This window comes from Atractosteus spatula, chromosome 10 (assembly GCF_055471065.1).
Source record: "Atractosteus spatula isolate fAtrSpa1 chromosome 10, fAtrSpa1.hap1, whole genome shotgun sequence".
Taxonomy (NCBI): domain Eukaryota; kingdom Metazoa; phylum Chordata; class Actinopteri; order Semionotiformes; family Lepisosteidae; genus Atractosteus; species Atractosteus spatula.
Window position 1 is genome coordinate 25722163 of NC_142715.1, and position 12062 is coordinate 25734224.

At 41.5% G+C, this 12062-nt stretch overlaps 1 pseudogene; it reads left to right on the forward strand.

Moving 5' to 3' along the window:
- Window positions 1-750: 750 nt before the first annotated feature.
- LOC148826663 (uncharacterized) overlaps window positions 751-12062 on the forward strand; it is an 85451-nt pseudogene continuing 74139 nt past the window's right edge.

Below are 12062 nucleotides of genomic sequence, written 5' to 3' on the forward strand. Positions count from 1 at the left end.
TGAGAGATCTTGGTACAAAGTATATACAGTATAAAACAATTTTACGTTGTACTTCAAGTCTATGGATCATAAAAATTTCACTTTTCCTTGCTGAAAGTCTAACGCACAAGAGAGAATGTGATAAACTTCCTGAATATTTGTCCCACAATAGACACTTTTTGGGGAAATACAAATCTTGCTTATCGGTGCAGAAGAAATACTGCCAGCTGCCAAGAAAATGACGGATTTTTTTTTCTTTAACCAAAAACCTGCACAGGGAGATGTAAAACAGAAATCCGCTTGAGACGTTTTCGTTGGGGAGGAGGGTTGTGGAAGGGCAAAAAAATAAATCTGTTGCGTTTCACAAAATTCAGTTACGAACGGCGCAAGTCGCAGGTGATTCACCCCTCTTCACTAGGTGGCGATAGGAGGTGCAGTGAAGTTTATATCCGGCTGCAGAGACTCCTCTTTCTCAGCTCCGCTTCTCGATTGTCTTGAAGTCGCCGCCACGTTAACGAATGACGTCATCATACTGCGCAACACTGCATATATTTCACCCACGTGTAGGTGATTGAATCATTTTCTTTAGGTAAAGAAAGAAGTTGTTTTTTTAATAACTTCAGTTTCTGAAAACGTAGCGTCTTGTTGGTTGTGTTTATGCTTGAACAGAGCACAGACCTGACAACAGAATCTGTGAAGAATAAAAATAAAGAAGCTGTTCTGTTTAAACATCGCAAGTCAGCCTTTGTTTCTGACCGACTCTGAAGAAGGATGGCGGAGTGCTTGTTAAATCTGCAAACCCAGCTTGACTCTTTCATGCAGGTGTTGCTCAAATCGATCGTGTATGAAGTGTCAGAAGTTTTCCGAAACAGGATGTCTGACTCTGAGGACGAGTTTCAAGACAAACTCTGCAGCGTCTCCCAAACTCTGGTGAGACGTGCTGTGTTTAAAATCACGCAGTGTGTGGAGGACAGTGTCGGGAGTGAAATGGCGCAGCTGAAGAAGGAAAACGAGAGCCTGAAGTGGAGATTGCAGCTGAGGGAGAAGGAGTCGGGAGCAGGAGGAGATAAGGAACAGACAGATCGTGTTGGACACACGCTTCCCTGTGAAGTCACTGCAGAAATAAAAGAAGAAATGGACACGGAACTGCAGCTCTCAGGTCAGTGTGGTGACTTGTATGAAGTCAGTGTGTTTAAAACCAGTGTCTATAACTTTCTCACTGGTGAGATTTTTTTTTAAAATAAACTTTATTTTAAAGAAAACATCTCGCAAGAGTAAACATTCTCGTTATCTAACAAACTATCAAAGTGTCATAAAAAAAAACTTTCCTCAGTGGTGAGAATATAGTGGCGAGATGCAGAGTGACGTGGGAAAGACTTGTGTGATGTAGCAACGGGATTCTTTACTGAAAACTGAACTGTTTTGTCCGGTTACGGTGCTGAAAATACCTCGTTCACATTCAACAATTGTTTCACTGAATCAATTTGTACTCCGACGTCATTAGGAAACAACATTTTTAAATGAACAAGTAATAGGTTTATTCCATGCTGAAAAAAAGAAGAGAGAAAAAACACAACGTTTCGGCCGTGGAGCCGTGTTTTTCCTCTCCTTTTTTTCAGCATGGAATGAACCTATTACTTGTTCCTTTGCAGCCTATGCATGCTGACGCAGCTATCCACATGAACATTTATAAATATTGTATTTACGTTGTATTGGTCTAAATTTTTACTAAGTATACTAATGATTGTGTATATAAACATTATTTAATTGGTTTAAGTATTACTGTCTTCCAGGGTCTGTGTCTGTATTGAGTCCTTGAATATTAATCCAGTGTGTCTATATTAACCCCTCTCTTTCTCAATGCAGTGTTAGTGTACTGTAGTGTCCAGTCAGTCTGTGTTAACCCCTCTCTCAGTGCAGTGTTAATGTACTGTTATGTCCAGTCAGTGTGTCTGTATTAACCCCTCTCTCTGTGCAGTGTTTATGTGCTGTTATGTCCATTCAATGTGTCTGTATTAACCCCTCTCTCAGTGCAGTACTAATATCCTGCTGTGTGCAGACAGTGTGTCTGTATTAACCCCTCTTTCTCAGTACAGTGTTAATGCACTGTAGTGCCCAGTCAGTCACCGTGTCTGTATTAACCCCTTTCTCTGATTGCAGTGTTAATGTCCTGCAGTGTCCAGTCAGTGTCTGTATTAACCTGCCTCTCTCAGGTCTGTATTAACCTGTGCAGTTTTAAAGTAATGTAATGTGCAGTCAGTGTGTCTATTAACCCCTTTCTCTCAATGCAGTGTTAATGTACTGTGTTGTGCAGTCAATGTGTCTGTATTAACCCCTCTCTCAGTGCAGTGGTAATATGCTCTTAGTTCCAGTTTGTCCATGTCTGTATTAACCCCTCTCTCTCTCAGTACAGTGTTAATGTGCTGTAGTGTCTAGTCCGTATGTATCTATTAACCCCTCTCTCAGTGCCCTGTTAATTTACTGTTATGTCCAGTCAGTGTGTCTGTATTAATCCCTCTCAGTGCAGTGTTAATGTACTGGAGTGTCCAGTCAGTGTGTGTGTATTAAACCCTTTCTCTGATTGCAGTGTTAATGTACTGGAATGTCCAGTCAGTCAGTGTGTCTGCATTAACCCCTCTCTTTCTCAATGCAGTGTTAATCTACTGTACGGTCCAGTCAGCATGTCTGTATAAACCTCTGTTTCGGTGCAGTGTTAATGTCCTGTAGTGTCCAGTCGGTGTGTCTGTATTAACCCCCCTCTCTCTCAGTGCAGTGTCAATGTAAATGTAATGTAATAGTGATATTATTACAGTAGTCTTACTTTTTACATGGTAGTTAGGTTTCTGACGAAGCTAAATCAGAACATGCCCTTATACCCACATATTCCGCTATGTTTAAACAATCCAAATTGCTTGTGAGTGTACTTGTATGCGTGTGTGTAGTTTAAAGCTTTTTAGATCACATGGCCTCAGCTGTCACTACTATGCTGATGATACTCAAATATACATCCATACCAAACCTGACGCTGATGTGGCTGTCTCTATTCTATTTGCATCCCCGATATAAAAACTTGGGTGACTCAAAATTTCCTTCATTTAACTGTGACTGAAGTCATGCTTATTGGCACCACCCATCACCTTTGTAGGACCAATGTGTAACTCCATCTGTAGATGGTCTTGTACTTGAGCTTCAGTCTAAATTGAAAAACTTGGGGATGATATTTGACGTTCGACCCACATGTGCAGCATGTTGTCAGAACATCTTTCATTCACCTCATAAATATTGCTCGACTACACCCTATGTTATCACTAACTATGGCTGAAAAGTGTTGTCTAATCTTGAATCAACTACTGTAATGCTCTACTCTCTGGGGTTTCTAAATCCACATTGAACAAACTCCAGTATGTCCAAAATTCAGCAGCCAGAACCCTGACCACGTCTAGTACAAGTGATCACATTACTCCTATCCTGGAGTCCTAGCACTGGCTTCCTGTCAAGTTTCATATCGACTTAAAAATCCTCCTGCTCACCTATAAGACTCTCCATGTCTTGGCTTGGCACCTCCATACTGGTCTGATATTATCACCCTACTCCCTACCTTGCAATCTTCGCTCTTCTAATTGTGTTCAACTATTTGTCCCCCAGTCTGTCTACACTCTATGGGTGACATGGCCTTCTCCTGTTTTGCCCCAAGCTCTGGAACTCTCTCCCCAAGGATATCAGAGAGTCAACGTCTCTAAACTCTAAATCCAGACTTAAAAACTTTTTCTTCAGAAGAGCCTTTATTTAACTGTTCTGTACCCCTCTGCTCCTACTGTACTTAGTACCACTGTCTACTGTCTCCTCTAACTGCGTATTCTCATCGTGTTAATTTTGTGTATTTTTTGTTGTTGGCATTCTGTAAAATGATTTGAGAAGCCACCTCTAAAGGTATAAAACTATAACATAGTTTATCCTTATAAAGGTCGTGTCTTCTTGGCCTGTGTTTACAGGCTCAGAGGCCAGTGTTCTCTCCGACGCTGGGGAAAGGGCTCTTCTTGAACAGCAGCACAGTGAGGAGGAGTGGGGCTCCAGTCTGATGCAGGAGACAGAGCTCACTTCCGCAGAAGGGAAAGAGGCACTTAGTGAGCAGCACATAGACAGCAGACAGAGTGTCAGGGATCTGGACTCTGTGGCCATGATGAAGACAGAGCCTGAGAGTGAGACACCTGGGCTCTTAGTATGTGATGATTTTACAGAGAAGATGAATAATCTGGACACAATCAATATTACACAAGGTTGTAATGAACTGGGCTGTGTCTCTGTACAAGAGCACAGTGAAGAACTGGATGTTTTAAATCTTACAGAGCAGGATATGGATCCCAAGTTGATTGACCCTGCAGAGCAGCAGACTGATGTACCTGGTGAAGAGAACATTACTGATGTACAGCACACAGAGGAGAGTCAGTACAGGGAGGAGCAACAGCAGCTCCTACAGGGCTTGATAATAATTAGGCCTTGTTCTGTTCAAGTGGAGAGACTGTCACTGCAGAGTCTCAAACAATCATATGATCCCTTAGTATCTGATGATTTTACACACAGGTTTAATAATCTGGTTACTGAGAAAATTGTTGAACTGGAGAGTATGACTGTTCTTGGCCAAAGAGAGGAACAGCTGAATGAACTGGATGGTTTAAGACTCAGAGAGCTGGAGAACGAGCCCCAGATGATTCACACTGCTGAGCAGCACACTGAAGGTCACGGTGGAGAAAACACAGCTCCGTTTCAGCACACGGAGCAAGACCATTCCATGGAGCATTTGCAGAATAAGAGACCCCAGCACAATCAGAGATTGTGGAAGAATAACTCAAGGCCTTGCTCAGATGGAGTGGACAAACTGCCATTATGGCACGGGGAGAAGCAGCGTTTCTGTCAGTCTAGCATTTCACAACCCTACCAGCACCTTCACACAGGAGAGAGACCTTTCAGCTGTAGTCATTGTGGGAAGAGTTTTAGTCGGTCAGGTGACTTAAAAACCCACCAGCGCATTCACACAGGAGAGAGACCATTCATCTGCAGTCAGTGTGGGAAGAGTTTTAGTCAATCAAGTAACTTTAAAACCCACCAGCGCATTCACACAGGAGAGAGACCGTTCAGCTGCAGTCAGTGTGGGAAGAGTTTTAGTCGGTCAAGTAGCTTAATAGCCCACCAGCACATTCATACAGGAGAGAGACCATTCAGCTGCAGTCAGTGTGGAAAGAGTTTTAGTCAATCATGTGACTTAAAAACCCACCGGCGCATTCACACAGGAGAGAGACCTTTCAGCTGCAGTCAGTGTGGGAAGAGTTTTAGTCTAAAAAGCTACTTAAAATCACACCAGCGTAGTCACACAGGAGAGAGACCATTCAGCTGCAGTCAGTGTGGCAAGAGTTTTAGTTGGTCAGGTGGCTTAAAAAGGCACAAGCGCAGTCACACAGGAGAGAGACCGTTCAGCTGCAGTCAGTGTGGCAAGAGTTTTAGTTGGTCAGGTGGCTTAAAAACCCACCAGCGCATTCACACAGGAGAGAGACCGTTCAGCTGCAGTCAGTGTGGCAAGAGTTTTAGTCGGTCAAGAAGCTTAATAGCCCACCAGTGCATTCACACAGGAGAGAGACCATTGTAGCAGCAAGGTTTATTAAAATACAGGAATTAAGTTTGCTGCTCCCTTGCCAGTCTCTCTCTCCCTCATCTCAAGTGGTGCTTGATACAGAGAGGTCATTCCATTTGGTTCACATTTAAGGTGTTTTTTCTAGCTGATAGAGTGTCCTGATAAGGAACAACTCCCAAAGCTGAGACACATCAACCACCCTAACAAATGGTCATCTCTGATGCCTCACTGTCTGGGAGATTCCAAGGGAGAGTCTCATCCCAAGTGGTTTACAACCCCAAGGTCAGAGTGCATGGTTACTCATCCTCACATGGGGCACCAATAAATGTAGGCATCCTCTCACGAGGCACCAATAAATGTAGGGGTTTGTGCATTTACTGGGACAATTGTTAATCGTTCCAGTTAGTCACAAAATGATTCTTGAATGCCCATGGATCTTCCAACCAATGAGCGACCGTAGTTCCTCCAGGTACAACTCCAGCTCCTCCTGGACATCCTCAGACTCAGCTCAGACAGTCACGTAACGGCCAGTGTGTCCCAGTGCCAGGACTTTTCCTTGTTCGAAGAGTTGAGAACGGAGGTTGCCAGCATGTAACCAAAGGATCCACCCGAGGTTAGCCCAGCAGCAAGCCTCGTGAACCCACCGCAAACGCTCACCTGATCGAGTGAACTATGGTCAGAGCTGTGGACAGCTGAATATCAGTACTCAGGACTCGCGCTACATCGGGAACGAACCGGTCTTCTTCCTGTCTAAAGAGTGTGACTTGCTCGGATCTGCAGTCACTTTTCTGTGTGCAAACTCTGCTAGTTTCAGCCAACACTAACTAGCTGGTCTTCAGAGAGCATCAGCAGTACACCGCAGCAGAAATCTCTCCCTCCTTCTCCTTCTCTCACGTCGAACCAACACTGCCTGGCACCGGGCCAGAGAGCGCCGATTGGACACGGCAACAGCCTGCCACTGCTCCTTTGCGTCTGCAGGAGATCTGAATCCCCACAGAGCGGGCGAGTATTCAACGTTCTGCATTACAGCTCGAGAATTCAATTGTTACCTCAACCAGAGTTGATATCAATTTAATTCATATGAGTCATGTACTTGCTTTTGAGTATCTAATGTACAAGTTGTAACAAAGTTCATTTACAAAACGGTCTAAATGAATGATATACGGAATGTATGTCCCTCTTGGTTTGTAACTCTTCGTGATGGAATGTATACCTTTTGTATTCTGCTAACCCTCACTATAAGATCTGTTATGTTTAAATGCTCATTTTATGCATTAATAAATGTATTAGTATCCGAGTGTGTGTGTTGCTGAGTTATCCCGCAAGGTCGGTTTTCTAATAGCCATCAAAGCCATTTTCTGACTTAATGCTACAATTAATAATTGTCCCTGTAAATGCACAAACCCCTACATTTACTGGAGCCTCGTGAGAGGATGCCTTCAAGCTCCTCCAGTCAGGACAGGAGGATCTACTGTACACAGAGAGGGGTGGGGGTGTGGAACAAGCTGATAACCTGGCTCTCTCTCCATGCACAGCTGGATCAGCTTCTCCAGTCAGGACAGGAGGCTCTACTGTACACAGTGAGGTGTGGGGGTGTGGAACAAGCCGATACACTGGCTTCCCAGTGGGCAGTGATTCGTCAAATATACGTATATATCACAGCAATAATATAGCTATATGTATATATATATTGCCGCGACGTATAATCAATGTTGAATTGCAACCGTAAAATTGACTACATTAATAAATACATATATAACGTCGAAAACACATCTAAGACAGTGCCAAAGGCTTTTATACATTGTTTGTGCCGCATCTAGGAGTATACGGCAATCTGCATAGTGTACGAAGTAAATTATTTTCACAGTAATTAATTTATTTACACAGCTTTGCATACAAGGGTTTTGCGGAGGGGTCTTCCCCCTGCCTGAAAAACACAAAGTAAAATGTTTGAGTGCCTATAGATTTTCTATTTTTATTTTCTTAAAAAAAGTTGATACCATATCCTGGACACCCCGTCCCCCATCAGAGCCGGTGCCCAAGGAAAAATCTGTAGGGGGCGTCTGAAATTCTGATATTTCGGTTGAAATGGAGCTGTACGGTGCAGCTACCCAAATGAAATCTCGCAGCTATGCCATTGATTAGTGCTTCATGATAGAAGATAAAGACTAGCGATCTGGTATTTGCGATGAAGTTCAGTTTCACATTTTTCGTCACTCTCGCGGTTTGGATTGCCTGGACCGAAAAGTACCACAAGCATTCATTTTTGCAGCTACATCAATGGAGGTTCTGAATCGTTAAGAAAAAATAGTTGTAAAAACCAACAGAAAGCACAGACTGCTATAACTAGTCCTAGTTATATAACGATTTTAAGTATAATGATAAACTACTGCAAGGAATCGGTCCACCTGAGCAAACAGGATCGTAATGTTGACACACTAACGACACTGATACAGTACGTGCCCTTCCTGGACGGAGAGTCCTCCTGCACATCAAACAGTCCGAATGACTGTTAGTGTCAATTAGTGTTGTCTGACCATTGACAAAGTACAACTATTTTATTAGGGCGCAAGTTAAGTAAATCCTTTTGCCCAAAACTGAAGGGGCGACACTCCTCCCTCCCCCCGTGATGCCAGGCCTGTCCCCATCCTATTCCATAATGTCATTATATATAATACCTTACAACAGTGACCTATCCTTACTAACTGCATGCGTTAAAATTGCACATCAGGGGGGCACATAGCCGCGATGTATTATCAATGTTAAATTTCAACCATAATATCGACAACATTAATAAATGCATACGTTGAGAAAATATCTAACCCAGCATATTTTCCGGTTATATACCACAATGCATTGCTAGTATTCGTTGGTCACCATTTTGGACACGTTTTTCAAATGTAGAAGATTGAAGTATTCGCAGATATCTCAGCAATCCTCTTTTGACGAGTAAGTATGAATAATAATAATACTATCTGAATACAAACAGATCTTTCTTAATATTATTTTGATTAAAATAGTACGTGAATAAGCAAAAAATGGCACATAAAAATAGTGTGAATGGGGAAGATGACACAAAATCGTTTTGCCGTTTCTCTAATTATTCTTATTCTATGTTGTACTTTCAAACTTTGGGTACTCTTTAATTAGGACAGACTTTATTGCTCAAATGCTATGATGCAAGCTAAATTTTATACATTTATATCAGCTTTGAGCTTAGTAAACCGTTTCATTTTTGAGATTATACTAAAGAAGATATTAATCGTCATTTATTTGGGAAGTAATATTATATAAGTTTCTCCTAGCTGCGGTGCTGAAGTCCCACCCTACATCAACAGAAAAAGAAATAAAGGAGCATGCAATACGTTACTTGACGAATGCATATGCAAGGCAGGGGGCCAGTAGATCTGGACACTGAAAATAATAGGTTTCTGGTTCTGTTAGGACAATTAGACAGGGTTTGCAAATAGTGGACAAAAATCGTCTTAACTTCCATTGTAATATTTTTTTTCTTGGAAATATAGAAGTTGTACATTTTAAAATTTATATTTGAATCAAAATGAGGTTTTGAGTTAGTGTGTTAATGTAATTAGTTTGTGTTTGTCATTACTATACTGTATATTGCCATGTTACCAGAATTTGTAGCTGAAGTTTAAGACTAGTTGTGTTTTTTATGGTTATTGCCCATATGTTGATTGTTGATTGTATACAATGTATAATTTGAAATACATATTTTTCAGGTGTGAATGTGTATTTTCAGAATAAATTTCTAAAACAAATCATTGGCTTGATTTACTAGTTTCTACACCTGTAAAACCTATCTTTGATGTATAATAGACCTCTACCCATATACGTATAATAGTCCTCTAAAGTTATCCGTATAATAGACCTCTAACCATATACGTATAATAGACCTCTAAAGTTATCCGTATAATAGACCTCTAAAGTTATCCGTATAATAGACCTCTAACCATATACGTATAATAGTCCTCTAAAGTTATCCGTATAATAGACCTCTAACCATATACGTATAATAGACCTCTAACCATATACGTATAATAGTCCTCTAAAGTTATCCGGAACTCCAACCATATATGTATAATAGTCTTCTAAATTTATCCGTATAATAGAACTCCAAACATTTACGTATAATGTACATCTAATCATAGACGTATAATTGACGTATAACAATAGACGTATATTAGAATTTCATTCTAGACGAATTGTGGACCACATTTAGACGTCTAAGGTATGCATTTAATAGACGTATATTATACGTCTTTTGCCCACTGGGGTGTTTTTGTATCCACGCAAAACCTCGCATGAAAGTGAAGTTGATAAATTTTGCTTGTAAAATATTTAACACGTTACAGTGCCAAACTATTAAAATACATCAGAAAAGTACCCGAACTCATCCAATTTATGCATTTGAAACGAACGGATGGGGGACTTTAACATGCCTTTCAGGAATCTGGAAATTCACTTTTAGGAGTCTTCGGAACTCTGGACCCAGATGTGCTCGTACAGTGAGGAGGAGTGTTTTGACTTCCTGCTTTCAGCTTGTGCATTGTTTCTACTTGTGACCACCAATAGAGAGACGCTTTCCCGGTTCACAAAAACATCCCGGGAGTTTTCTGGGTTAAGAGGGAAGAATAAATGTAATAAATGGAGATGTTATAGCCGCTGGGGAGTATGAAGGCGGTTTAGTGAGGTGGTGGTGTGTGGAGGGAGGAGACGCGTATTCCGCACGGGCAGCACAGAGCAATGAGTCGCACCTGCTGCACGCCGAGTCCTGTCCTATATAACCGCTGAGCTCGGACACACACAGCATCTCCAGCCAGTGCTGGGGATGGAGATAAAGGTAAAAACTGAAGAAATGCTCAAGCAAGCTCTTCAATGGATTGAACTGAGAGATGCATTTCATGATGCCCTTTTCACTGATGAAACAACAGTGGCTTTGAAACAGTTTTCAAGGTCCATGGCTGGGGGTGGAATATCTAGAAGAGGCCCAGGACAACTTCTTAATTTCAAAGGAATAATGGATCGGGAATTCTTCGAGGAAGTCATGATCAAACAATCTACTGCCCCATACATCAGGGAGCACTTTGGATCCAGGCATCATTTCTGTCAGGACAACGATCTGAAACGCACAGCAGCAAAGGGAAGACTTAAAGCAGAGGAAATAAACTGGGTGAAAACTCCAGCAGAATCCCCAGATTTAAATCCAATAGAAATGGTATGGCATTCCCTGAAAGACTATATTTGGGGGGGGGGGAAGCAAGAACTCCTCAGAGCGATAAAAAAACTGTGACAATTTTAATAACAGGCGGTTTCGTGTTCTTCCTTAGATTGTTGAGTGCAAGGGGATACATTCGAGAATGTGATTTCATGAAGGCTTTTGTTCTGTCTTGCTTTGTCAGATTGTGAATCAATAAAATCATTTAATTAAACATGCCTTTCCAATTTTAATTTAAAAAAATAGTATGAAAATGTTTTCTTGACCCTGGGGTGTAATTATAAACGTAAATATTAAGCCCCAAAATAAACACACAGTAATAAATAACGTTTTCTACGTTGACCTTTTTATTAAGTGATAGACAACAAGCAGGGCGATGACTTTCTATGCAAGCTAGTAGAAGAAATAAGTAGGAGACTCGAAGCTCAGCAACAACAGTAATAGAGTGTGTATTCTCCTCACACGGTACAAAATAGAACAATGTAGAGCACATAACGTGGTTATGTATCGGAAATGTTTACAAATATTGTGGTAATTGTGCAGTATATGCTTCTGGGAACACATTTGTTTTTCTAGCAGGTAATTGCTCACATCTGCTGCCGTAGAGTGTTTTGGAATCTACATGCTCTTCCCCCATAGTTATCAACAATGAAAATGTCTCTGGAACAGGCATACTGCGTGGATGATAAAGCGAAGACTGGGGGATCCCAAATCACCTGCTACTGAAAACAAGTGTTTGACATGTGAATGTGATGCCTGTGGCGCACCGAGTGCGTATCCTACAGTGTGAGTGCATTTCCACAGCTATTAAAAATGGTTGATCAATTTAACAGTCCGGGTGTGGCAAGTTTTGACTGTTTCCTATCAGTCTTGTGTGAAAAGGAACCCCTCGTTCATTGGAAGGTTCACCTGTTCTACTCATATATGAGCCTGCACTGCAACAGCCATAGTATGGAGTCAAAGACTTTTTATGGGAAGACACATGGTGCATCAGCTGCTCGGGCTTGTAAAGTGAGAAGGGTAATCAAATCCAGAGGGCTTCATTTGAAATATCTGATTATAGTGCAAAATACAATATATTTTTGCTGTGTTAAATTATACATTCTATTATAAATATTTATTTGCACACTGGCTATGTCCCTGACCTCTACAAACGATATATTGATGACTGCGTCGGTGCCGCCACATGCTCCAACGATCAGCTTGAGTTCTTCCTGCACC